Source organism: Lepidochelys olivacea (genome assembly GCF_965140295.1).
Source record: "Lepidochelys olivacea isolate rLepOli2 genome assembly, chromosome: 17".
Classification (NCBI taxonomy): domain Eukaryota; kingdom Metazoa; phylum Chordata; order Testudines; family Cheloniidae; genus Lepidochelys; species Lepidochelys olivacea.
This window is the reverse complement of record NC_140427.1, coordinates 15,632,856-15,658,427: the sequence shown is the minus strand read 5'-3', so window position 1 is coordinate 15,658,427 and position 25,572 is coordinate 15,632,856. Positions and strand designations below refer to the sequence as shown.

The window sequence follows — 25,572 nt, the reverse complement described above, 5'->3', positions numbered from 1 at the left end:
ATGGGGGTAATTTTAAAAAATTTCTACATAGCTAGTGAGGATGCGCAGCAGCTAACCTGGTGTGATAGACCATAACGGCTCCAGATATTATAGTCTATCATGTTAATAATCCATGAAATAAAGCCTCCCAGCAAGCTCTTAACATGATGGTTTATGTCAAGGATGTGTGTTTAAAGGGTTCCCAAGCAGGCCTTGACATGACAGACCATAGCAGTCCTGAAGGTCTGTTGTTGTCAATGATCTGCCAATTATGTGAACATATCTGGAGGGAGGGAGCAGTGGGAGGCGAAAGGAGGCTGTAAACAGCAGTGTAATGCTCTATCAGAGGTCAGAGCCGCTTGGTACAGATGGAAAGCTTGTGAGTGATATGTTGTTAAAATGACATACTGAGTGCCTTTAATCAGCGCAAGCTGGGAGTGCTCAGCGCCTTGCCAGAATTAAGCCCTAAAAGACCAAAGGTTAAAAACCTTTTGACCATGAAGAATAGTCTGTCTAAGCTTAAAAAATACAACACTAGCTTTTAATCTTATACATAATGCAAAATCTCTTGTGACAGAATGGTTGTGTTTGCTGTTTTCTTTTATAAGCTCCAAGCAGTCTCCGATCAGGCCTGTATCACAACAGTAATACGCAGGAGGCTATGTTTTCTCTTGCTATGACACCATCTACTATTGTTTTTGATCTGCAGCCTCTGAAGAGGGATGCTGCATCTTCGGTGGAAGGTGTTATGAGTGCAGATTAGTTAGACAAGTGCTGGAGTGAATGCATAAGTAGTACTTTTGCATAATGAGGTGTGTGAAATCCCACTGGAGGTTGTTAAAACAGATAGACAGCCTGTGGTAAACAACAAGGAAGGTAGGCTTTGAAAACAGATGGCTTTGAAAACCTGGCAAATGACTGTTTCATACTTAAAAAAAAAAAAGATATTCTACATGAACAAAACTGATTTTTAACCTTTGCATGCATATTTTTAAACCTCTGTTTTAATAATAAATTTCTGTGGGTAACCGTACATCAATTGTACATCCTGTCATAAACCTTTCTGGAGGATGGAAATGATGAGCTTTACAATCTGATGGATGAAGTTACATAGCTCTTTCTGTTTGGCAGGTATTGGACTGCCCTCGTATCTTTTGGCACTTGTTAGATACATGCTTTGCCTGGTGAGTTTAATACAGCAACCCAAGGGTTAATTTGTTCAGAGGATGTGAGCTAAATTGGATTACTACACAGTTGCTATATTCCTATTGGTTAGGAGGGCCATTAGTAAAACAACCAACTGCGACTACAGTTGCAATCGGTGACGCTGTGCACATACCAGTATAATTCACGTTGGGGCTGTCTGCAGAGTTGTATTGAGAGCTGCTGGGCAAAGGGTTATTGCTAGCTTCTCGCCTCACCTAGGCTGATCTCTGAACTCCTTGGAAAGCTGCCAGCCCCTAGTCCATAGCTCGGGGGTATGAACAGGCCCAGAGGTTGCAACTACCCTCCAATCTTTATGGTTCGGTGGGAAAGGGGGTCCCAATCCATTTTTCTGTTGTAACGTGGAGTCACGGTATGGAAAAGGTTGAGGACCACAGGCACTGTTTTCGCCATTGACTTCAGTGGTACCAGGATTTGGGCTTCTGTATTGGAAAAAAGTTAAGCATTTTCATTAAATAATTCCAAGTAAATGCGATACTAGACACACAAACCTCCCGAATGTGGAGGTGCTATGTAGACCTCGGCTCCCAAATGTTGTTACTGAAAATATTAGCCAATCCAAATGCAAATTTTGAGACTTTGTAAAACAATCTTTGTTCAAGTACTTCACTGGCATAGCTTTAAATGAGCCAGGCAATAGAGCATCTCTGCTTCCGTTTAGTGGTGGTGGTGTTTAATTTGCACAGTTGTGGCCACTCAAGATTAGGGGCCCATTGTGCTAGGCATGGTACAAACACATAATAAGAGAGAGTCCCTCCCTTAACCAGCTTACACTATAAATAGACAAGTAGCATAAGGGGAGGAATAGTGACAGAATCTCCTTTGGGAGATTCTTCCATAAAATAAAAGATCTCATTGTCAGGAAGATTGCTAAGGATCAGCCTAACTTTTCCCTTTTCTTAACTGGAATTTGCCCTCTGTTTTAATTCCGAATCTCATTACGCTTAATGGCATTGCCCAGTTTCTTCCTAAATGGCCCCCACCCCATGCTAGATAAGCCTCTCAACATTACACAACAAAGTGTCCTTTTTGCTCCAAATCTGATAGCCTTAATTTCACCACATTGGTCAATGCCATGCCTGATATACTAGGAGTTCTGCTTGCCAATCACTCAACAAGAGGGCAGAATTCAGTACGCCCGAAAAAATTCAGCTGAAATTTGATCTACTAATAGAGTAATTTTCATGCTGTGCTGCTTGGCAGGAGCAATCTTATCAGGGAACTAATTGCAATGAAAGTGCATTGACCTAAGGTCAAAGAAACAAACAAACAAGCCTAATTTGAGCCTTATTTGAAGTACAATAGTCCCCATTTACCTGTTTATCAGCTTAATGTAGCTGTCACTCAGAGAAACTGGATACTAGTTGTGAAGATGCACAAGATGTGTCAATATGCAACAATAAAAAGACTAGTTATCTATAGACCAGACTGCTTCTGTCGTGAATTGAATAGGGTTTATTCTGTGATGTGCTGATTAGTCAGTGGTCAGATGGAGAAGTTTGTTCACATTTGACGGGACCTGTCTGGTGGTGGCATCTTTTGGGAGGAAAATAAAAAAACTGAACTGTTGATAGGATTTGAACTCTATTTCCTCTAGATGTTGCTCTTACAGCATTTCCAGCTGCCCCAAGCTGCATCAGTGTGTGGTGAGTGTCTGTTACAGGTCCCCGAGAATATGAAAATTACACCCCCATTTGGAAAACCTCGGCTTTTTAGCTCCAGCTGAAACAGCTCATGCTTTTAGCTCTGAAGGTCCCCTGTTGAATCCCCGATTAATAAATGGGGCTACACCGTGAACGCTGGCATAAGCTGGAACTTGGTGGAGTTGGGGCAAATGAGCACCAAACTATATCAGTGGGCAATGGGATGTGCTCATCACCCTTGGAAACAGGCTAATAAAGCTTTATGGACCGTTTCTTCTCGTGAGCCTGTACTCATGCAGGACTAGACTTCCAGGTGCTGAGAACGCACAGTGGGGGACCAGAGTTTCTGAAGAGATCAGTCCCCATTTAGTCACCTAAAGTGACATTTGTTGACTGATTTTTTTTATATTTTGGTTAAGTTTCAGCATTCAACAGAGTGAGCACTCTCAGACCCTGGTCATTGTGGCCCTACATAAGAGTTGAACTATTCTGAAAAAACTGTCCCCAAGAGTCCTCTAATTTGTTGCTTTCTGGGCTACACCACAAAATAGCGTACATGTCTACCTGAGAGCTAGAGGTGAACCTGTTGTGGTTATGGAGGAAATAGGAAGGGGCAATACTGTTCTGGGTAGGTGAAAAAATAAGTCCTCCTCCACTGAAATATTAAGTCATCTGATTTTTCATTTTGCTCTTCGGTGCAGAGGTGTGGGGACATACAGTGCTACAATACCCAAACGGCTCTGCATTAAAGAAAACCAGCCTCGCCTTTTTCGATTCTAGGATCGCTGTTAGAAATGTTTATTACACAGGGGGGCAGTAGCACACCATAAAGATGCAAAGTATGTTAATCCTGCCTGGATTGATTTATGGGCATACTGTGGGGGGTTTGTAGCATTTGTTAGATATATGTACATTTGACAGATATTGGCAAGAGGTATTAATTAACTTCCAACTTTGTCTTTAATAATTAGTGATTAGCATAAGGAAGTTTGTATTTGCTTTTGTGACACAATCTGTGAATTCTTATCTTTCAAATATTTCTGAGGCTGTGTTGCTCTGCTCCGAGTTTGTCGTAAGGCTGTTTTCATCAGCTCAAGTGTTACAGGTGCCATCAGGGGCCAGCCTAGAAAAGGCTATGGTTGAGAGCAAAGTAAAAGCTTCCCCTTATGCCCTCGAGTCAGAACAAGTATTAGACACTTGTGTCTAACTGTACCTCTTATTGTAAAACCGTTCTAGGTAGGTTTGCTGTTTTACACATACCAGTCGGCTTAGTGCTTTGCTGGACCCGGCAGAGAACGCTGAGCAGCTTGCAGAAGGAAGCCCATAACACTCATGTCATCCAAGTATCTCAGTGCGCTTCCAAATCCTTAGTACATGAAGTCTCATGATACTCCTGTGAGCACGTAAGTCCTGGCAGTACCCCCTGCTTTACAGATGGAGAACAGAGTGGTTAAATGACTTGCTCAAAGGAGTTAGGAGAATAGCAAGGCTGGGGAGCTCTAGGAGGGGAATTCAGGATGATTTTGTTGGCTGGATTTACTGCATTTTTGTTATGTTTATGTTGCTGCCAGTGTAGTGTGTGTGTGTGGGGGATTGCCTGAGTTTGGGTGTGCCACAAGAATCTATCTAGGGTAGCCAGAGATTGGCCTGGGCTCTCAATGTGTACTAATAGAACAAACTTGAATGAATAACAAAGAAGTAAATAAGATCGTGCACAAGTCAGTGGTAGAACTGGAAAGAGAAGCCAGGAGTCCTGACAGACAGCCCAGTGTTCTAACCCCTAGCTCACACTCGATGGGAGACTTGTGCAAATAAATTCTGCATTAAAAAATGCAGTGTTAGCCAATCCAAAACTACTTGCACATTTGACATGAATTTGCTGAATAGTTTCAGTCAGAAAACAATATTTCAAGACTTAGGTGCCATTGACAAAGTGCCCTGAGGGGGAGGAAAAAGAGGTTTTAGTTGTCTCTCTTAATTTGATTTGACCCAAACCATTTATCTATGTATGTATATATGTTTGGAAATGCCAGCAAACAGAAAAATCTATTGTTCACCCAGCTCTATTCTTCATACTGAAAACCCAGCCAACTAACCTACGTCTTCAGAATTTGAATGAGGTTTTTTAAAAAAACTCAGTGCCCCAAGAGCAGGATTCTTTTCGTTGATGTGTACGTTAGTAACTCCACCCATGAATTCACCAAAACAGTTATCCACCTCAGTTTATAATGTTATCCCACCATAACGCAGGCTATTACACAGGGAAATATTTTAAGGTAACAAATTTCTGGCTATTCATTATTGGTTGTTGTTTATGTGGTGTGACATAGTGCTGTCATTGAAATGAACTCTGATATAGTTAGGAGCAAATAATACCTAGGCATGCTGTGCTAATTATTTTTGTGCAAACCCAATTCATTGCTGATTTAAATAGCAATATTAATCATAGCAAGTATTGATATTTCGGCAGTGTGCTTCCATTTAAGTGGAGCTGTACAAGAGAATTCTTGTTCACTCAATAACATGTACACTGAGGAAACAGGCATATATGTGATTTTTAAATAGTTTTTTGATCTCTTGGTGTGATTAAACTTAGTGACAAGTCTATGTGTGAAACAAAAGAAAAATCATCCAGTAGTTAGAGCAGGGGACTTTAAGAACTCCTGGGTTTTTCCCGTGGCCGTGCCATTAACTCCATACATAGCCTCGGACAAGTCCCTGTCCACCTTTTGTGCCTCTGAATACCCATTCATACCCATTGTGCCTCTGAATACCCATTGATAAAATAGGTGTAATCCTCACTGTGATGTTGTGAGATGTAATTTAATGTTTAAAAAAATCACGCTGGGATGCTCTGGTAAAAAACTCAATGCCAAATGGTATACATGTAAAGTGCAATGATACATTGGCAGTGAATAATGAGAACCCTGCTGTGGTCTTCTTACGGTGTCATAGCAGGGACAAAGTTGGTGTGAAACAGACCTGAAGAATTTCTCCAGAGCAGGGGTGACGCAGACATCCCTTCACCACCTCTGAGGTAAGGAACATGTGGAAGGAATGGCTGGGTGTGGGAAGGGCTTTTCTGCACTCTTGCTATTCTGGTGGCAGGACCACAACTAGCCCTATGGGAAAGCTGCTGTAAGGTAAAGTACCTGCTGGGGCTGCTCTAATTTATGCTGGGAAGTAGGGGGAAGGTCACGCTAGCCTCCAAGCCGCCCAAAATCTGCATGGCACACACACAATGTTAAACTACCTTTGGACTCTCCTGGCTTATGCCTTATGTGAATCCCAGCACAGGATCTGGCCCTGAGGGAGGGGAAGGTCTGGCGGCCTTCAGCAATTCACTTCTATACCAGCTTGTGATTTTGGGTCATGAGCTTCTTGGAGACAGGAAGCTTAGCCCCTGCCAGAGCACATCCTTACAGTGACTGCTTCTAGCGACTGCTGGTGCTGATGGACTCCAGTGGGAGTTTGGCCAGCAATGCATTACAGGGCCATGTGGTTATCCTGAAAGGCTACTTCCTCCATTCATAAGCACTGCAGCTCATAATGTATGCAGTGGCTTCTGATTCTCCCAGCTTCCCTTTGCTAAATATGCAACATGGTCTAGAAGCCAGTATACCGGTGTAATACACTATCTTTACATATTGCAATTTAACCTGAGCATAATAGCACTTTCCCTTAGACGCAGAGCTCAATCCTGGCCAAGGAATAAACATACCGTTGTAAGCATCAGTCTCTTTGAGACATGGGGTAGCTGGGGCGTAATTTTAAACCTGCTGTAGCAAGTGCGACCCCTCCCGCCCCCAATATCGCATTGCTCTCTATTCCGGTTTGTGAGTATAAGAAGTGTTGCTTGAGATGGTTTAACATGGCTGAGCTATGCAGAAGCCGCAGGCATCAGTCCCACCAGTTGATCTAATTATGCTAGTGCATCTAGAACAAATGATCTCTGAGTTATTTTCCCCTTTCCTCCTCCTCCTCCCTCTTTAATATAAGGGTTGTGGCTCAGGGCCTCTTTGCCCAGAAGGTCTAGTATTGGAAGCAGCCAAAACACACCAAGCTGATGAGTTGGGTTGTTGCAAGTGTTCCAGCCGGCCGGTATGTGAAAGGACGTGGGGCAAAATCAGGAAGCAGATTGCCTCCCTCCCCCTCCATCCCCATGGAGAAGTGTTTGTGCACATAAAGTTAATGTGGGCAAGTCACATCATCTTCCTGTGCCTGAGCTTCCCCACCTGTAAAATGGCGACTAAAATATTTCCTGCCCCATAGGGAGGTATAGCACTGGACTAAACCAAGAGTACTTTTGGCTTGGGAAAATTTCTCCAGACAGATTTTTTTGTTTGGCAAAATCAAAGCCAGGAGGGGCATTCATTTGCATTCAACCGTCTGGGGGGATCCGGGTGGAGTGTTCCTGCTTTGAACCATCTCTACTACTAATTGGCAGCTTCACAAGGGTCTTGCTGTCAGTGAGCGCACTTGATTCTCATTCTTGATTAGCCCAATACTGAGGATGAACGCGGTCATTAGGAAAATCAGTGTTGGGATGTTTAGGTGAGTTGCGTGAATCTAATTCACTGTGCAAACCATGCCACCACGGGCACACAGGCAGAGCCACTGGCTTGGAAACTGTAAGATTAAAGATTGGCACGGGAGAGATCTACAGGTAGATCTACAGTGGGCAGAGATCTACAGTGTGTGCCATGTCGTTATGAGTCAATAAATTAGACGATGATGTATGGCACAGTACATCATGTTCTTGAAGGTGAGGCATATACAATGTGAAGTATTGAACACATCAAAGAAAGATGACTCTTTCTTTGGGAATATCCCTGCATATTTTTTGCATAGCAGAGCCCGTGCTCCCTAATTTTAAACTTTAAGTCTCTGTGTGTGTGTGATGTGGGGGGAGGAGGCATGTGTGTTTGTAAGTTTTTGGGGATGTGTGTTAATATACATGTTAACATTGATTTTTAATGTAAAGGATTTTTTTGTTCTTTTACAGAAAAATAGGTATCAATAAGAGTCTATTATTTATTGTTTGTCTTGTGGATGCGTCTGGGGATTCTAGTCATGGGCCAGGACCCTAAGGTGTTAGGCTCTGTACAAACACAGAACAAAAACACAGACGCTTTTTGGTTCCTGTCCCCAAAAGCTTATATGGTCCCTAAAGTGATCTATCCAGCAAGAGGCTAGGAAGTTAAAATCCTGGACGTATGCTTTGGGCTATTCATTTTTTTCCCCCGAGGAATTCCACAAACATCCCTCAAATTGTCAAGTGTGGCAAATCCTTTTAGTATCAGAGACTACTTCTGTCACAGCCTAGAAATCCTTCCCCAAAGTGCTGGCATTTGTGAGATTGACTATCAGCCAGTTCACTCTCATCCATGTCCTTCTCTGGAAAGCAGACATCACCTAAAGAAAAGGTACAGCACCCTATGTGAGCAATACATAGATAGTACAACCAGGTTCTTTTAATGACAACAAATAGAAGCTTAGAAGAGAGGAACAAAATAAACAAGATAGTCATTACATCATTTTTTGGTGCATTAATATGCAATTAAGTTTGTGATTCAGTCAGTTGATTGATTTAGTACTGGCGGGTTTGTCTCCAGAAAACAATTGGTTATTTCAGATGGTACTAAAATGACTTCCCCTTTTAGATCATTGTAATCACATGAAGAAGAAATTTAGAGTTGTGTTTTCCTTTAATTGGCTATTAATAGTCAATGCGGCTTTACTTAGGTGCATAGGGAGAGATCCATTTCCTTTATGGCAGCAAGAGAGACATAAATTACATTAAATTAAGGAAGTGTCCCTTCCCCACCCTCCATGCAGACAAACCTTTGTGTTTGTTCTCCATAGAAAATAGATAGACATTGATCTTATGCAATACAGCATGGAATTTAAAATCAGGAGTTCAAACACATTTCCTTTGAAGGATGTTTTTACAAGGCCCATGGCAAAAGTCATCTATAACAGGGAAGTGAAAAGTTGAAAGTGATGGGGGTGAAAAAAACCCTCTTGTTACTTTGAACTGTCTTGCAATTTAAAGCTACAGAAGAATGGGAAGGATTTGAAAAAGATGTGACCTAGGGTCCCCATCTTAATGGGTTTGCAGCATTTAACAGGCAGCTGTCCAGTCTGCAAACCAACTCCTATTCACTGTCCAATACTATGTATGACAATGCACTTGCCAGTATGGGTCACTATTGTCACCCTGCTTTTACTCAAACTTTCATTCTAAATAAAAATGAACATTTAAAAATGACCAGAGGTGCTTTAATTACCTCAGTCCCTCAGGCAAAAGTGTATGACTGTCTCTACCTTTTTTAAAAAAGGCCACCTCTTTTATTTTGTATTTGAGTTGTGCTTTTATAGTGCTTTTGTGGTTACTGGTCTGCTGGCATTCCCAATATAAGCCACTATTGTTCTTGAGGTGGGTTTGTAACTTAACTATTTTAATTTCCACTGTAGAATATCGATACACAAAACCCAAGGCAAACACATTTTAAAATTAGTCTCTTATAATCAGACTAAATGTCAAATATAAACAATTATACTATGTAAGGCATTTTACATGATATGTATGATACAGATATGTATATAATGTATCTAATATCCATTGCATTGTATAATTGACGCCGTGGAGCTGGTCAGGCAGTGTCACTCTCCCAAAAATAACACGTGGTTTGCTTTCCACTCCCTCAGCCTCTTTCAAACCTCCTGCAACCCATGTGGGGGGGTGGGGGGGAAGGAAGCCGATTCTACAGTGCTTTTCATCAGTCTATCTCAGCGAAACAATTACTGACCTCACTCTAGTTAGCTCTGTCTACATGTGCACACATGTTTCTTAGAGCAAAATTTTGGCCACCACGAATGGCAGGGTAACCAAAGTAATGAACACTTTATTTCAAATACAGGGCTGCCTTCAATGCTCCAGAACTCACTTATCCAAAGCCTGGTTGTGTCCTCAGTTAAAGACAAAGGATGTTCCATACAAGGAATGGTCTCAGGAAAGCCTGCTGTGTGTTTCTGCCGATATCTGGCATGGAGGAGATTGGGGGTTGGGGGACAGAGAAGGGAGCGTTTGAGCGGAAGTGCTTTAACCTCAAGGCTTTCGCAAAGATTCGTGGATATAAATAAGACTGTTTAGATAGACTGCTCCCCTCCCTGAATCTTGGTCTCCCTTTCACAGGCTCCTAACCCCGGACTCCTTTCCTTCAGCTCTGGAACCGATCACCACCCTGCTGCTGCCCAGGCAGCAGGTCGCAGGCCACTGCTGGGCTGGCTGCTCTCATTATCTGAAGGCTTGGGGGTGTTGCCTGTAGATAATCAGGATTCATCAGCATGTATCACAACATATTCATGACAAGGGGCATGTTTTACTCTAGGCTGAACAAAACAGACAGTGAAATTCTTTATAACATGAGCATTTTCTTGCTAAAACCTGTAATACTTTTCAATGGCTTCTGGGCACTTTTCCCATTTATTTCTAATGTTGTTTCTGCAGATGCTGAGGCCCAATGTTCAATAAAACAGGACTCAGGATGATGGTGAAAAGCAGCAGCTTGCAACTTCATTATAAATATAAAAATACCCAGGTGACTAGTCCCTACAGCTACCAGTCAAACCATCACAGCTCAAGGGACAGAGCCAGTGCCGTAGTACAGAAAAATGGAGGTTGTTGGTTCCAAATGATGATTCCCAGGTTTCCTTTCCTGTGGTCAGGGCCTTTCTGATATCTCCGCAAGGGGCCTGACTTGTAGCTGCAGTTGGAGCTATCTAATGGGACCTTATGTCCCAAGCCTGTGGCCTGCTTTGGGGAGGAGAGAAGGAGAAACCTGCCTTGTGGCACAGGATGACCAAGTTAAGCAGTTCATTATTGCCAGCTGCAAGTGTCCAAAAATCATGAGATTGGTTTAAAAATCATAAGATTTCTTTTAAAAAAAATCTTACATTTTGGGTGCTTTTTGATTTTCCTTTGTGTCTTTCTGAGCATCGGGGTCAAGGTTTTCTCCACAGCCATGAGGTTTTAAGAAAAGCACCAAACGTGACATGCAAAAGTTGACAATACTGGTAATGTCTGAGGTTGTGTTTTTCCCCCTCTCTGACCCTGAGTGCTTGAAGGGAAGATAGAGTTGGTGTCTCTGTAATTGCCATTGAGCCAGTGTGTAAAATTGTTCTTGTTCAGCGACTGGTTTCAGATACTGTAGTTATACTAATGAGGCAAATCCACTCCCTTGTACCGCTACTGTTCTGCTGTGTGAAGGGGAAGAGTTTGATTTGAGGGTGTGTGTGCACCCCCTGTATGCACCCCCTTGGTGTGGGGGCTCCTTCTGCTTTATGGGGGGCAGAGTTGAGGGAACACTGGGGCAGGATAAGAGGATCTGATGCTGCACAAATCCTTCGGTCCTACATTCCATTGAGCTGCCTTCTGAGCTTGAGCATACTGTGGCTTCTCTGTAGCACAGCTAAGCCATCCTACAAGCTGTTAGGATAGGATACTCCTTAAGGCACCTGTAAAGACCTTCAGTACTGAGCCTGCCTCTCCGTTTGCTCTCTGGATCCCTGCATTTCTTCTGATTATCTCATTCTATACATCCCAATAAATCCATTTAAAGTAGATCAGTCAATTACACTGTGGTCAATTACTGCTTCTCCACAAACCTGACATTAAACTTTATAACTTGCACAATTACCAACCCTGCACTTGAAACAAATTTTTTTCTTTTTTTTTAATGGAAAGCTAAACCCAATCCACTTTCCAGCAGCTGCCTTTTATTTTATCCATCTGACAACAGGTCCTAATAATTTAACCTGAATAAGGTCACTTATGGCGATTTATAGACCCTGTTATTCCTCTTTATGCATCCCCACTCTGCTCCCAAGGGATGTAACATTTAAATTAACCACTCCCATACAATGCTTCCTTTGTTATACCTGTGATAACTGAACTGGGTCCTTAACTTGACCCTGATATGAGCTAACGGGGGAAACTTTTCTTCCAGGCAGTCTGATTTCTGGAGTGTAATTCTCCCCCTCCCTCTCCCAGCAGTGACTCATGGGAGGAAGGGTGGAGATTTTCTTTTTGCTCTATTTATGCACAAGCCTCTGACATGAATGCTGCTGTGAAGTGTTTGTAGGCTGCTGTAGGGCAGTTGTAGTTCTCATTTAGATAATTTTTCAAAAGACTGAAATCTTCTTATGTATTTGTTTGTATTTATTCTAGAAATGCAAGGACAAAGATATGGCAATTAACACAGAGCACACAGAGAAAGTCAACTTGCTTAAGCGATGCCAGTGTTGCAATTTCTCTCCAGCCTGTGGTTGGGGACCTTTTAGATTAAATTCATTAGTTCATGGTAGTTTTAAGATGTAACATAAGACTCCAAAGGGATCTTAAGCTTTTCTTTTTTATTAAAATGAAATCTTCCCTTGGCATTTCTCTAGGCATTTTTCCAGTCACAAATAAAAGGGACACTACTGAAAGATATTCTGCTGTTCACTTAAATGCCAGCAATCCAATTAAAGGAATATTTAACCTTTTGCAAATAAAGCTATGGCTAGCACTGCCCGTTGGCTACAGGGGGAAAATTTTTAAGCTTCTTACCCAAGACAGATGTGTGTATTCACAATATAGTTTACAGTGTTATGAGCCCAGAATCTATTAAAATTACTCTGTCTCAGAAGGTCAAATGGGAGCAGGTTCAACGAATGTGCTCGTAAGAAAGCTCTCATCAGATGTCCTTCTCTAAAGCTCCCTATGTCAGCTTTCTGTGCTAAACAGAGATGGCCTCAAGCCACAAGTTCCATCCCAAACTTCAGACCCTTCAGAAGTGGGTGGTGCTGAGATTTATAAAAACAAAGATCATTCCCAGCCTGTAGAGTTAGATTTGGGTTTTGGTTTTCCAAAGTTCAGAGGCAACTTGGTTCAGGCCCATCTGTCATACTAAATAATTCCTAACCTGGGCATCAGGTTGTCTTGCCCTCTTGCAAAATCTAAGCAGTTTAAAGCAGCCCTGTTATAATTTTGCCTTGCTCCCTTGGCGTTCCTGATAATGTATGGTGGAGCGACACCGTGGGATATGGCTGTGTGTCAAATTATGAACTCTCTCTTGACCTGTTTTAGGCACTGTCAGTGCACAAGCCTGGACGTGCCCGAAGGCAGCCTATTGTACTGCATTCCAGTCAGCTGCCTTGCCTGAGAAAGTCCTTCAGCAAAAACCTAACGCCCAGTGCCATCACAGAGCAATCTAAGGCCACATTCAACTACCAGCCCACTCCACTTTTTTTCTACACAGGGTCCTTGGGGCAGGGGAAGGGGCAAGTATGACTGGGGGATCTGTAGCATGCTACAGCAAAGGTTGTTACAAGGAGGAGGGAGAGAAATTGTTCTCCTTAACCTCTGAGAGTAGGACAAGAAGCAAGGGGCTTAAATTGCAGCAGGGGTTGGTTAGGTTTGACATTAGGAAAAACTTCCTAACTGTCAGGGTGGTTAAGCACTGGAATAAATTGCCTAGGGAGGTTGTGGGATCTCCCTCACTGGATATTTTTAAGAGCAGGTTGGACAAACACCTGTCAGGGATAGGCCTACATATTATGTAGACCATCTTGAGTGCAGGGGACTGGACTAGGTGACCTCTCAGTTCTACGATTCTGTGTCTCAGAGATGGCAGCTGTATTTCAGACCAAGGTTCTGCTCTGTGCGGAGTTAGAGAGAGGGCTTGGCTGACCATTGCCATGCGTAAGGAGGACTTACAGGACACAGAGGACAGGATGGACTCTGCCAAGCCTGAACAACTGATGAACCTCAGACACGCTTGACAAGGTGAGCTCCGACCAGGGGAGGGTATATCTCAGGACTTTGTTTCCAAACATCTGTAACTCTCGTGGGTTTCAAGAGTGAAGTCACCGTGTTAAAAAATTCCTTTGCTGAGAAATGTGCTCCTTGGCTTCTTGCCATGTTGTCCCTGACAGGGTTATACTAGAAGCCCACAGCCCAGGTGGAACTCTGAGGAGACGTGTAAGTAACTAAGGAGGGTCTCTGGATTTGGGGCTCTAGGGTGGCTGGACTGAGACAAAATGTCTGAGTCTGGGAGTGTGCCCTATAGACCCAGAGCTAGAAACAGCGATGAGACTCTGTTCCAGACCCAGGGGGCCTGGAAGCATGTGGGTCCCAGCAAAGGGGTTTCCTGAGGACCATACAGGGGGTCCTGAGCCAGGTTGTAACACAGAGCAGCTTTCATATTTTTGACCTCACTCCTGTTTTGTTTGCACACTTAATTTGGTCCAAATCTGTTGCATGTTGCAGCTGGAAAATTGGGGTATTTGTAATGAAGAGCTAGGCCTTTCTCAAGTTACTGTGGATAGGTGTACTCAGTTCAGCGTTAAAGGCTACACCAAAGATCAGGCTGGATTCGCTTAGATTGTAAGCTCTATGGGGTAAGGAGCTTCTTTTTTTGTTCTGTGTTTGTGCGGAGCCTAGTACAATGGGGTCCTAGGGCTCCCAGGTAATACGGATAATAAGAATGATCAGTGGAACAAACTGAGGGTAACACTGCAAACTCGGTTCAGATCTCCTTCCTGTTGAGACTGATTTTGTTATCTTGTCTAGCGCACTGAGAGTAAAGTTTGCATGTAGCAAATGGGCTTGTGGGTGTTAGGTGCTGAACTCCGTGGACTTTCAGTGGAAGATACTGACTTCCTTTGGAAAGCGCTTTGAGATCTATGGATGACAGAGGTGGGGAGGCAGGCCATAACTCTGCACTTGCCAAGGCCTAAAAGAGGAGCATTATATATGACAAAGCACCACAATGAAGAACATGTGCAAAAATTACTTCTGCAGACCTTAAAATGTTGAGGGATTCATTCCTTCACTTCAGATAACTCTTTCTGTAATCTCAGGTTCCAGATTCTCCCTCTGCCACCAATGTCAATAACTGTCAGTAATAAAAATGAAGGGACACAAAAGTTGTGTGGCGCTTTGGGACTAATCTGAGTGTCAACCGTGGAAAGGAGGAGGTTTTGGTTTTGCAAATTGAAAATGAACATTCTCCAGGTTCACTTTCTCTGAACCACAAGAGTGCAAGAGGTTTCAGATAAGAACGTTTCAGTGTTGGTGGGCCTTTTGTGAGAAGGCAGCCCAAGGCCTAATTTAAAATGAAGAGGGTATTTATATGTAATTTACTGAGATGAATCTGCTACTGTGAAGCCAAGAGGATGCTAAAGGCTTCCTTATGGGGGTAGATCACTTGGCCGAACCTGTCTCACAAGGATACAGAATATAGATATGGGCTGGGTTTGTTTGTCATGTAGTAAGGTTATTATTTTGCTTTATACAAGACCATTGGCTGAGAAAGGAGAGGGAGAGACTACTGGCAGTCATAAATTTACCTTTTGTAAAGGAAAATGAGCTCTGTTCCAGACTTGAATGCCAAAAGTTGCAGAAGGCCTCTTTGATTGTGTATAGTTATTTCCACAGCACCATTTCTACACATACCCAATATATCAATCAGGCTGCAAAGGTTCCATAGTGTTAAGATAGCAGATCATAATAGCTATAGCAATTTGCAATAGGATGGGCTACTGAGTGTCTCTAATTGATGGGGATACTTATGGCCCATTGTCTGCACTTCTGCTATGTTTGTGGTTTGCCAGCTGGCTTATTCTTTTATGTTTGTGTTTCTCATGCTGGTGACTTGGCCTGTATTTTTTGTGCTGGTTGCAGTGCAGATGTATTTTTTTCCCCCTGAAAGATCTGGAAAAAACCGAAAGCTGCTTCTTTAAAAAAAAAAAAAAGAAAAGAAAAGTTTAAAGCAATTCTGCTTTTTGAAACTGCATAATTGAAGAGCTCTGAAATAATTGGCTTATTATAGTGCACCCGTAAAAATGAATTTGCATCTCATTTATGAACTATTAGGTTCCCTATCATATGGGACTGATTGTTCTTAATGTGACTTGCATGTAATTTAGCATTCTTTGTTAAAACACTTTGTAGCTAAATACTGAGATGGATTCAATACCAAATCAGAGGGCTGAATGCTGAATTTTGGAGCATTTGAGATCCAGATTGTGCAGCTTGAACCCATAGCGTTTTATTTCCCTTGACCTCCTAGTTTATGCTCCACTGAAGAAACCTGAGGACACCCCACTTTTCTTGGACTTTACTTCCTGCAACCTTTAGACCTCAGATTGTGAGTAGCATGCCATTCTTCTGACTGGCTGGGACTTCCTTAAAGGTGCTTCTCTTGATTAATCCGTTATTGACTGCATGCAAGCAGTGGTTAAACTCAATACCAGTGCATTCTTGCCTGCGCTAACATGTCTGGCATACAAAGGGTAATCTTCCCAGCTGGTGTTAATAATGAACTGACACCATTAGAGAATTTGGCCCAGAATCTTTATACTTCAATATGTGCAAAGGGTTCCGATAGAACATTTTTTAAAGCCATCGGGTTTCAAAACCTACACATATCATAATGTCCAAAATGCAAGTGCCCTATAAAGTGAGGGAAAGATTGTTCAAACATAAAGAACCCAGCATAAAGAAGTAAGTGATTACTATCTCTTTAATATGCTTCTGTCAGCACGTCCTGTTATGTGAGTAACTGTAAGCATGGGTGATCATAAGCACTAGTCTTTAATATCTGTGCCACCATTATGACTTGAAGGAGGGACTGAGTTGACCAGAATAAAAATGCAGCAAACTCAGGGCCACCTTTTAGAACAGAGGAAAATTCTTAGTGACTGCTTTACAAATAAAATGGTTCAAAGGAAGGGGAAAAGTCAGCCTCTCGTGTGAAATACAGCAATGATGTCCATTTCTTGAGGATATAGTGAACTGTAAATTTAGAATCATTTATCTATAGTACCTAGCAAATTACTGAAGAAATGATTACGGTACGTTTAAATGTTCTTGTTTGTGTTCTCCAGTGGGTGTAAAAAATACTGCCATTGTCTGAAAAAGATCTTATGGTTTTAGAATTGAGACCAATATTAATTCATCTTCGGAAACAGTCAATTAAAAATATTAATGATAGGTATTTAGCAGGAGCAGATGCATATGACCAAAAGATCATGTGCTGGGAGACCAGTGACCTTCAGAAATACTTTGGATCTCTCTCTGTATGTGTTTTTGGCAGTAAGGGATCATAGAAGAGAGGTCTTTAATCAGTCTCTGCTGGAATATTTGGTTTAATCCAGTGCATAACCCTAATGTTTTCATTTATTATGTGAACAGTAAGGCGGCTGGCTAAGTGGCATACTGCATGATGTTAGAGCAGGGAGTACTGGACTGGAAATTTATAAAAGGATCTTGTGCTCCTTCAGGAAAAAGAATATCTACAACTTCATTCATTTCAGAAAAATAACAGAAAACGTGAAGCATGGTTACATCAGAATGGCAATGGGGACGTTTTGCATTGCTATCAATGCTCTTCTTGACTATAAGTGCTTTCAGACTTTCAGTTCAGCAATTTAATAAATACAGCTGGAATACGTTATTCCAAATAAGCAGGGAAGCAGAATTTATCCCTTTAGCTCTGGAACAGTAATTTGTAATATAGATTAAATTTGGCTTCAGAACTGTGGAGGGACTGCACCTTTAAGAGCTACCACATCATTTAAGGAAATTATTCACCTTATACATTAGAACAGATTAGAAATGTGTCAGTATCAATCTTGGGCATTTCCCTGATGTCATGTGTTGTTAGGGAAACAATTACTTCACATCTGAGTAAAAACCTTACTTTGAGGATCAAGCTAATGCAGCATATGGTGCACTGTAGAAATAGGGGCTGTATATCTTGAGATTGCAGGCAATTGCCCATTACAGTAGTTGTTAACATATTTCTTCCACTTCGGCTGTTCTACTGTATGGCAGACTTTGTTGTTGTTGTGCTTAGAAGAGGTTTTACACCTTAGAACCCGTGGAAGATGTAATAATGATTCGTAGTTCAAGGGTTAAGCACAATTGATCTGTTAGTTTTCAGAGGCCTAGTGCTCTGTTGCCCTGGCCTTTGAAGGATAAATGTCTTATTCAGACAAATCCAGATTGCGTTTCAAATAGATTCAGTTTGCTGCACACCGTTGTCAGGCAATACCACTGTGGAACAGAGACTGTTGGCACAAAGCAGCAAGGAATAAGTTTTTAGTTTTGTTGAGAACTTTAAAAAAACAAACAACAACAACAAAACCCAACCTTTAGTTTTAGTTTGGAGAGTAATTTTCAAAAGTGACTAGTCATTGTGTATACCTCTATTTTTGGATTCCTAACTTCAGATACCTTCAAAGTGCTGGATTTTCACACAGTGGGTGTTCAGCATTTTCTACGGATCTAGCTTTTGTGAGGTGTTTTAAATGGGACTTGCAGAATTGCTTGTCACTTTAGAAAAGTTGGCAAAACTTCCATTGACTTCAGTGAGAGTATCACCTGGACAGATAAAAACCGACTCAAGGCTTCAGGATCATCTCCCCCTTTATTTTGTTTTTATATTTTAGAATGAAGGATCAAACTCTTCCATTAGAGAGAAATGGTAAAACAATGTTTTCTTCTGTTGATAAAAACTCAATAATAATAATGTTCATACCATATTTACATACATACTTATGTATAGTTATTTAGAGATGCTAAGTTAGAAGAAGACACAACACAGTCACTTCCCAAAAGATCTTACAATCTGTGGACCAAATCCTGAAATTTTCACTCCATTATTACTTATGCAAAACTCTCTCTTAAAAGTCAGTGGGTCAAATCCTGAAGTCCTGACTGTGAAAGTCAAGGAGCAAAGCCTTAGCTGGTGTGGAGTGATGACAATTTACCTCAGCTGATGATCTGGCCCTCTAACAATGGGTATCTTTAAAAAGGCCAATTCTGAGGGAAAGAGCAATACAGGGATTTTACCTGTAATCACTATTTCTCAATGAGTTCGGAGTAATTGAATGTACTGGTGCAAATAGAAACATGAGTTATACTGAAGGAGAAGGTTCTGTAATTGGTTTGTAATGGAAATGGTGTGTGCGATGAGGGGTTCAACGTAGTGGCAGCTGTAGTCACTGATCCTATTGATAGCAAGCAGATGGTGAAGGTAGGGTGACACTGGAATAAAGCTGAGGACTTGATTTACCAAACACTAACCATCGTCATCAAAAGAACAGTTACACAATTCTTGCACTTCTCCTCAGGCAGCTTTCTGGGCCCCACTTACGGGTGGCTTAAGATTTGCACATTCACTGGACAAAGCAACATGCTGCACTGACCAGCATTGCCACTTGTCATCGCACAGGGTCAGGATACATTATAGCAAGGCTCCTAAGGACATTGGTAGGGAGATTTGTTCTCAGGCACTGGCTCCCTGGAGTGATTGAACTGGGCCAGTCCATCAGTACAGCCCTCTTGTTCACCCACTGTGTTGCTGATCGAGCTTTAGTGTTCCTGTGTATTCCCAACACATGACAGCTGCAATAGCTAATACCAGCCATGATGTAGGGAGGAATCACCTGCCTCGACAGAGTAAGTTGTAAATGCCTGGATTATTTATTTATTTATTATTTATACTCAAGTATGGTTCAGAGGTCCCAGTCAAGATCAGAGCTCCTTGTAGTAGCTCCTACACAAATACATACCAGTGCACCATTCCCTGCCCCACAGTTCTCATGCTTGAAATAGACAAGATGGAGAGAGAGAGCAGGAGAAATATTTATCCCTGTTTTACAGCTGGGGAGGTGAGGCGCAGAGAGATCAAGTGACGTTCCCAAGGTCACACAGGAAGTCAATGGCAATGTTGAGATCTGAGCCCCAGTCTGATAACCGCAAGAGCAGCATTCCTCTCCTTTGTCAGTATTTTGGGTTATTTGATAGGTTTTTCTAAAGCATGCTAAAACATAATTAAAAAGACATTATGAATACTCTTCTATAAATCTGAACGGTTAGAAGGCAGAGAGGCGGGAGGGAGTAATTCATATACCTGTTACCATGCTCATTATTTTGTTGCACTTGTGTTTTTCATTGCCACAGATAACCTCAGAGAAACCAGGCTGATTATCTGCACAGGAGGTCATTTTTGCATGCTAAAGGGAAACACTGGTACATCTTACTAATTTGATTTTAATATCTGTGCCACACTATTGTTTGACCTAGAAATTAGATTGCTTTTTACTAATATAATTGGCTAATTAAAATGTCTTGTTCTCTCGGAGATGGGGAAGATACCCAGAGTCCTTATGTGACTAGGGACATAATAAAGTAAACATGCATACGTTCTTAATTCATGCAAGCCTATTTAGAACACAAGGAAAGAAATATGCTCAAAATGATTTTCTTAATATTTCAGAGAAATTAAGGCCCGATTCTGCATGGAGGTGAGTGTAGAGGAGGAGAAGGGGTCCTTTGTCAACACACATTATTTGACCATTACAGATGCCCTGTATTTGCAATATCCCTTTACTGATACATATCTTAAGTGAAGTTAATTCTGAGATGCAAAGAAATGCGGTTGATTGAAGATGCCCAAGAACTTTCCACCCCAGCAGCATTAGTATCCTTAGTTTTGCCACTTGGCAACAAAACTTTGAGGCTCCCTTGGTCTATGGGGTGGCATCTCTTTATCACCAAATCTGAGCGCATGTGCGGAAATTAGTCATGGTACAGCCATTACTTCCATCTTTTCCTATGCAGGGAAGTGGTGCATGGTCAAAGACGTGGGGAATGGATGGAATCCTGGCTCTGCTCTTCCCCAACTTACTAGCCATCACAGATGAGCAGAGCAGAATGGGCCAATAAGCAGATTAATTCCCTTCAGTGCCATTTGTGAGAGCCATACTTCCCTCCCTTCCCTTGTGAGAGCCATTGTTGCTCCTAGGATGCCTACATCCATGCATTACCCCTCATTTGGGGTACAGATAAAGTCGCAAACTAGCCCAAAGTGTGCAAAGTATATTAGAATCATATGCTAATTGTTTTTAATTTGTATGTGCAAATGATTTTAACTAAATGTAGACTTCCCTATCTTCAATTAAAAATGCTGGATGTACTCCAAAATTACAAATTCCTTCACTGAGCCAGTAGGGAAAAATAATGAATTATAGCTAATATAGCCATGAAGCCAATATTTGCATAAGTAATATGAAGCTAATGTGTGGATAAAATTTAATTTTAAAATGAAATATTATTAAAACAAAATGGTTAATGAATTTGGACACATTATTGAGCAGGTATATTTGGCAGCTGGCTAGAACAGATAATTCCATTAAAGGTCAAGTTGAATCAAAATCTATATTGAACATTACATAACACATCTGAGATATTTTATCAACTTAAATGGGCTCACCTTCTCATTTTGTTGTGCTTTAACATTGTTAGCCTTCATAGGCATTGCCAATAAATGCTATCTCAGTATCAAGTGGGGGGAACGCGAAATAAAATCCCTGGGTCTGATTTTCTACTCTCTCACTATTGTAACTGCATTGACTTCAACAAAGACACTCTAGTTCTCATGAGTGTAAGAGCAGTATCATGCCCTATAAATTGTGTTACCAATTATGATTGATAACTAGATCCATGTTGGTGTTATCATGTAGACAATCATTGGCTCCCTTGTTCTCTGCCAGATATGCGTCTACAGAATAGGTAGTAAAAGGTCCATTTCTCATTTGATTTGTTTAAAATATTTAAAATATTTTTAAGTGGTTTGACCAGGTTTTTCTTGGCATAAGATTTCAGGGACCCAGTCCTGCTTGTATTGAAGTAAAAGGCAAAATTCCTCTTGACCTTAATAGTGCAAAATCTACTGCTACTACTGATCTAAATACAGAAAAGAAATACACTGTTAAATGTTCTTCTGTATTTCATTGCATAGTTGAAGAAGAGGCTAAATCTCACTCACCATCCCGACCAGACTTGTATTCCAGGAGTGCTGGCAGCCTTGAGAGAGGAGTTTTGTCTCCATGAAAGTCATACTGTAAGAGTTGCATCTCCTTTTTTCTGGAGATGCTTCACAAATCAGTTGGTTGCATTTTTCAAATTACATGCATTTGAAAAACCCTGTGAGACTGAGTGTGTCCATGATTTCCAGATTAACTTGCTAGGCGGGGAAATTGACCAGAATAGCTCCCTCTGTGGACACTCTGTTCTGGAATACATGTGACTATATTCCAGAATAATTACTCTATTCACACAACAGAGTTAACATTCCAGAATCAAATCACTTTTATTTCAGAATAGGTGTCCATATGGGAAAACTATTCCAGAATAGCTAAATTATAGTGGAATAGGTCCGACAGTCAATTTCCCCAGCGTACACAAGGTCCTGAAAGGATTTTGGGGGCAATATTTATGTTGTTTATTCCTTCCCCACTGGGACATGTGAAACTACATTCCAACTAATGTGTTGTCAGAGCTCTAGTACAACGAAGATCACCATGCACAGTAGGCTTGTCTTCTTGTTGACAAATACAGAGTAATTCTTCTGGTTGGTTTGCTGAAGTCTCATAAGTATGTGTGTCAGGCACACCAGGCATACCCTCGTACACACTGGGACATACACATCCGATTTATAGCCAATAGTTTCAGTGCAGTAGTCTTCAGTTGCATTTATGCTGTTGACCACTACAAAGGTGGGGTTCTGGAGCTGCTGTTTGCTGAAATACTGTGTACATAAAACTGTTCAGAAAGCAACACCTGGATGTTTTATCAGGACATCCTGTCACTCCATTTAGATTGTTACTACCTACCTTTTGTCTCACAAAGACTCCATTGAAACAAGATAGGACTCAGTGAATGCCTGGGTTAACAGAGGAAGAAGTGAATCACTGTCAGGTGTTTTGAGGGTATCACTGTCATGACTGAGGAAGAAATTCATTTTGATTGTTCGTGAGGAGAGGAGTTCTACTCTTCACCTGTCTCTGTGCTGAAGCAAAAACACTTTGAGCTCTTAAAAAGGTGAAAACTACCAGGGCCAGATTCTCAGCTGGTCTAAATCTGTATTGTAACATTGAAATCAATAGAGCTACATCAGCTTTCACCATCTGAGGATCTGGCCATATCTATGCTCTTTCAGCAAATGCTGGGATTTTCAAAGGAGCCTAAGGGAGTTAAGTACCTAAATCCCACTGAAATTCACACACCTTTGACTTAAGTGTCAAGGACATACATGTCAAGGACATGTATACACACACCCCCCTATTAAATTCAATGGGTGCCAAATATATATTAAATACACATTGAATATTTCTCTCTCTCTCTCTCTATATATATATACACACACACTTTTATATAAAAGTGTGTGTGTGTATATATATATATATATATACACACACACACACACACACACACACACACACACAGAGAGAGAGAGAGAAATATTAGATATATTTTCCTTTTGTTTTTACATTCTATACAGCTGGTTTCTGGTAGAAAAAAGAAGAAATTTCCCCCACCCCCACGTGTTTCATTTTAATTATTTGTTGTACAATTTCTTCCCCAGGATGGAGGTAACTCCTGTTTCCATACTAAGAATAAAGAATGGCTGTGAGGCTAAGATCAAGACAGCTGTGGTTGATATGATAAATCAAGATGGTTGGCTAGTCATTTATAATCAGACTCCAGCATGCAGGTGGCCCTCTGAAATCTTTATTGGAATACTCAGTGTTCATAGAGGAGAAAGATATGCAAGAACTTATGTATAAATTACACATACAATATACATTATTTGTGCATGAATATACAGCACTTCCACTCAGCTGCAGAACTGTCAGTTCCAGTACTAGTCAGTCATCTCCTTTTCTTGGACTATAATATAATTCTGTCTCCCTTAACTTTGAGTTTAACATAAAAATATCATAATATTATATAGAGCAATGTTACACCCTATATGGCTCTGGTCATTCCCATCTCAAAAAGGATATCACAGAATTAAAGGGCATTGACTACAATGCTAGAAGGATCAAACTCTTAACCTCTGCCTATGCTATGACTCATTCTGCTGGATTCTACTTACTCTAAGAATTAGCAGGTGAGTGTTTGAAGCAAACATGCAAAAATTGCTTAAAATGGCAAAGTGCCACAAAGGATGCATTCCATGTAAAGGAATTCCTGCCAATAAATAAGGAGCACGTAGGGCTAAATTAGTCCAAGCAAAACACAGGAGGCTCTCCTGTTAACTTCACTGAGAGTTGCCCAGACTTACCTAAATTAGAGTTGAATTACGTCCTGAGTGTATGTTTAAGTTCTAAACTGCTGAAAGACCATCTGAAAAAAAAATACACCCATGTTTTTTAGACCTCTGTAATTCAGCAACAGCTGAGTGGATATAAACTATATTTTTGATAAATAGATGAGCACAAATTGTATCTCCGTATTGATAACTTGGATGTCAAGTTTCAACCTGATCTGATTTGGAGCTGCAGACTTATTAAACCCTGAAAAGTGGGCTTCATAATGGAAATAGTAACTCAACAAACCTTAATTACAGCTGCAGCACTGGCATATCTTTTAACACACACTAAGCATATAAGATGCTACAAGAATTCAGTATGAGAGAGCTTGATCTGGTGGGCCTATTCATTGTGAATAATATCAACAGTGAATTTAGACCTCCTTTATGTTAACATTGCTTGACCAAGCCTTGACAAGGGCCCAATCCTACCCTCACTGAATTCCGTCTGAGTTTCACATTTGATTTCAATGGGGCAGCATGTGAGCCCCATAAGAATAAAACAGAAACCATTATTAATTTTTGTCATGCTGAATATTTTGGAGAGAGTTTCAACAGGACAATGCAAACATTTTCTGGTGTTTTACTTGGCAGCATGGGAGAATTTGAAGAGATTATCTGCTTTTTGTTTTGTCTTTGTTTTTTAAAGCTTCATTGGAAACTACTCCATTCTAGGTATGAGATTTATTACTTTGCATTCCCTACTGGCTTGCAAACTGTACCTGGAATGTATCATGAAAAGCGTAATAGAATTATAATGATTTACTTTTCAGTAGGATTAACATTTGGTGGCTGCAATGAAAATCATCTATAAGCGAAATATTTTCTTATTGTGTTTTCCTTCAAAGGAATACAGTGTTAAAAATTGATCAAAATCCAGTGTCTCACAGAAAATCTGTGTACTACTCCATGCCTTCTATAGATCATTTAATTTTTCTCCTTTTAAAAAATACATAGTTATTTATTACATTTCCATTGTCTTTCTCTTGGAATGATTTCAGATTTCCATTAAGTAACTGTACTGATTGAAAAATAGGTACCTCCTAATTTCAAGCCAGTTAAATATTTTCTTGTCCAGAAGTTGATACTTTTAATATCCATGCCATTAATACAATTGTGTGAGCCATAAATTACTTTGGACCAGCCTCTGAGGTCCCATTGTAATCAACAGGGACAGTCCTGCTAGGACTATACCTGGGAAGGACTCCTGATGGCATGATAGGCTAATGCCCAAAATGCCAATTATGGCCTGATGTCAGGCTGATTGCTCTCGGGGATCTTAGAGGGACCCTGACTGGCCAAATGTGCGCTGGATTGATTCCCTCCACTTAATGGTAAGTCATAAGCAAAGACTGAGTCTATTCAGTCTCTTCTTATTTTCTTCTCAATACACCCCCTCTTGGCAGAGTTCTTGGTTTAGGTACAGTAATGTGCTGTTTGGTTACAGGATTGTTCCTACTTTTGGATTTGTTCTTTATTAACTGATAGGATTGTTTTCTCTTCTGCTTCAAGAA

At 41.0% G+C, this 25,572-nt stretch overlaps 1 long non-coding RNA gene across 2 annotated transcripts; it reads right to left on the bottom strand.

Moving 5' to 3' along the window:
• Positions 1-493: 493 nt before the first annotated feature.
• On the bottom strand, positions 494-24,104 carry LOC311532571. 2 transcript variants are annotated; one of them, XR_014714407.1, is made up of 3 exons: positions 24,032-24,104; positions 4,107-4,272; positions 494-1,625 (listed from the first exon to the last, which is right to left on the bottom strand). It is a non-coding gene; the product is annotated as an uncharacterized lncRNA (long non-coding RNA). The 2 variants fall into 2 exon arrangements; XR_014714408.1 differs by having other exon boundaries at positions 4,107-4,269; positions 24,032-24,099.
• Positions 24,105-25,572: the final 1,468 nt, after the last annotated feature.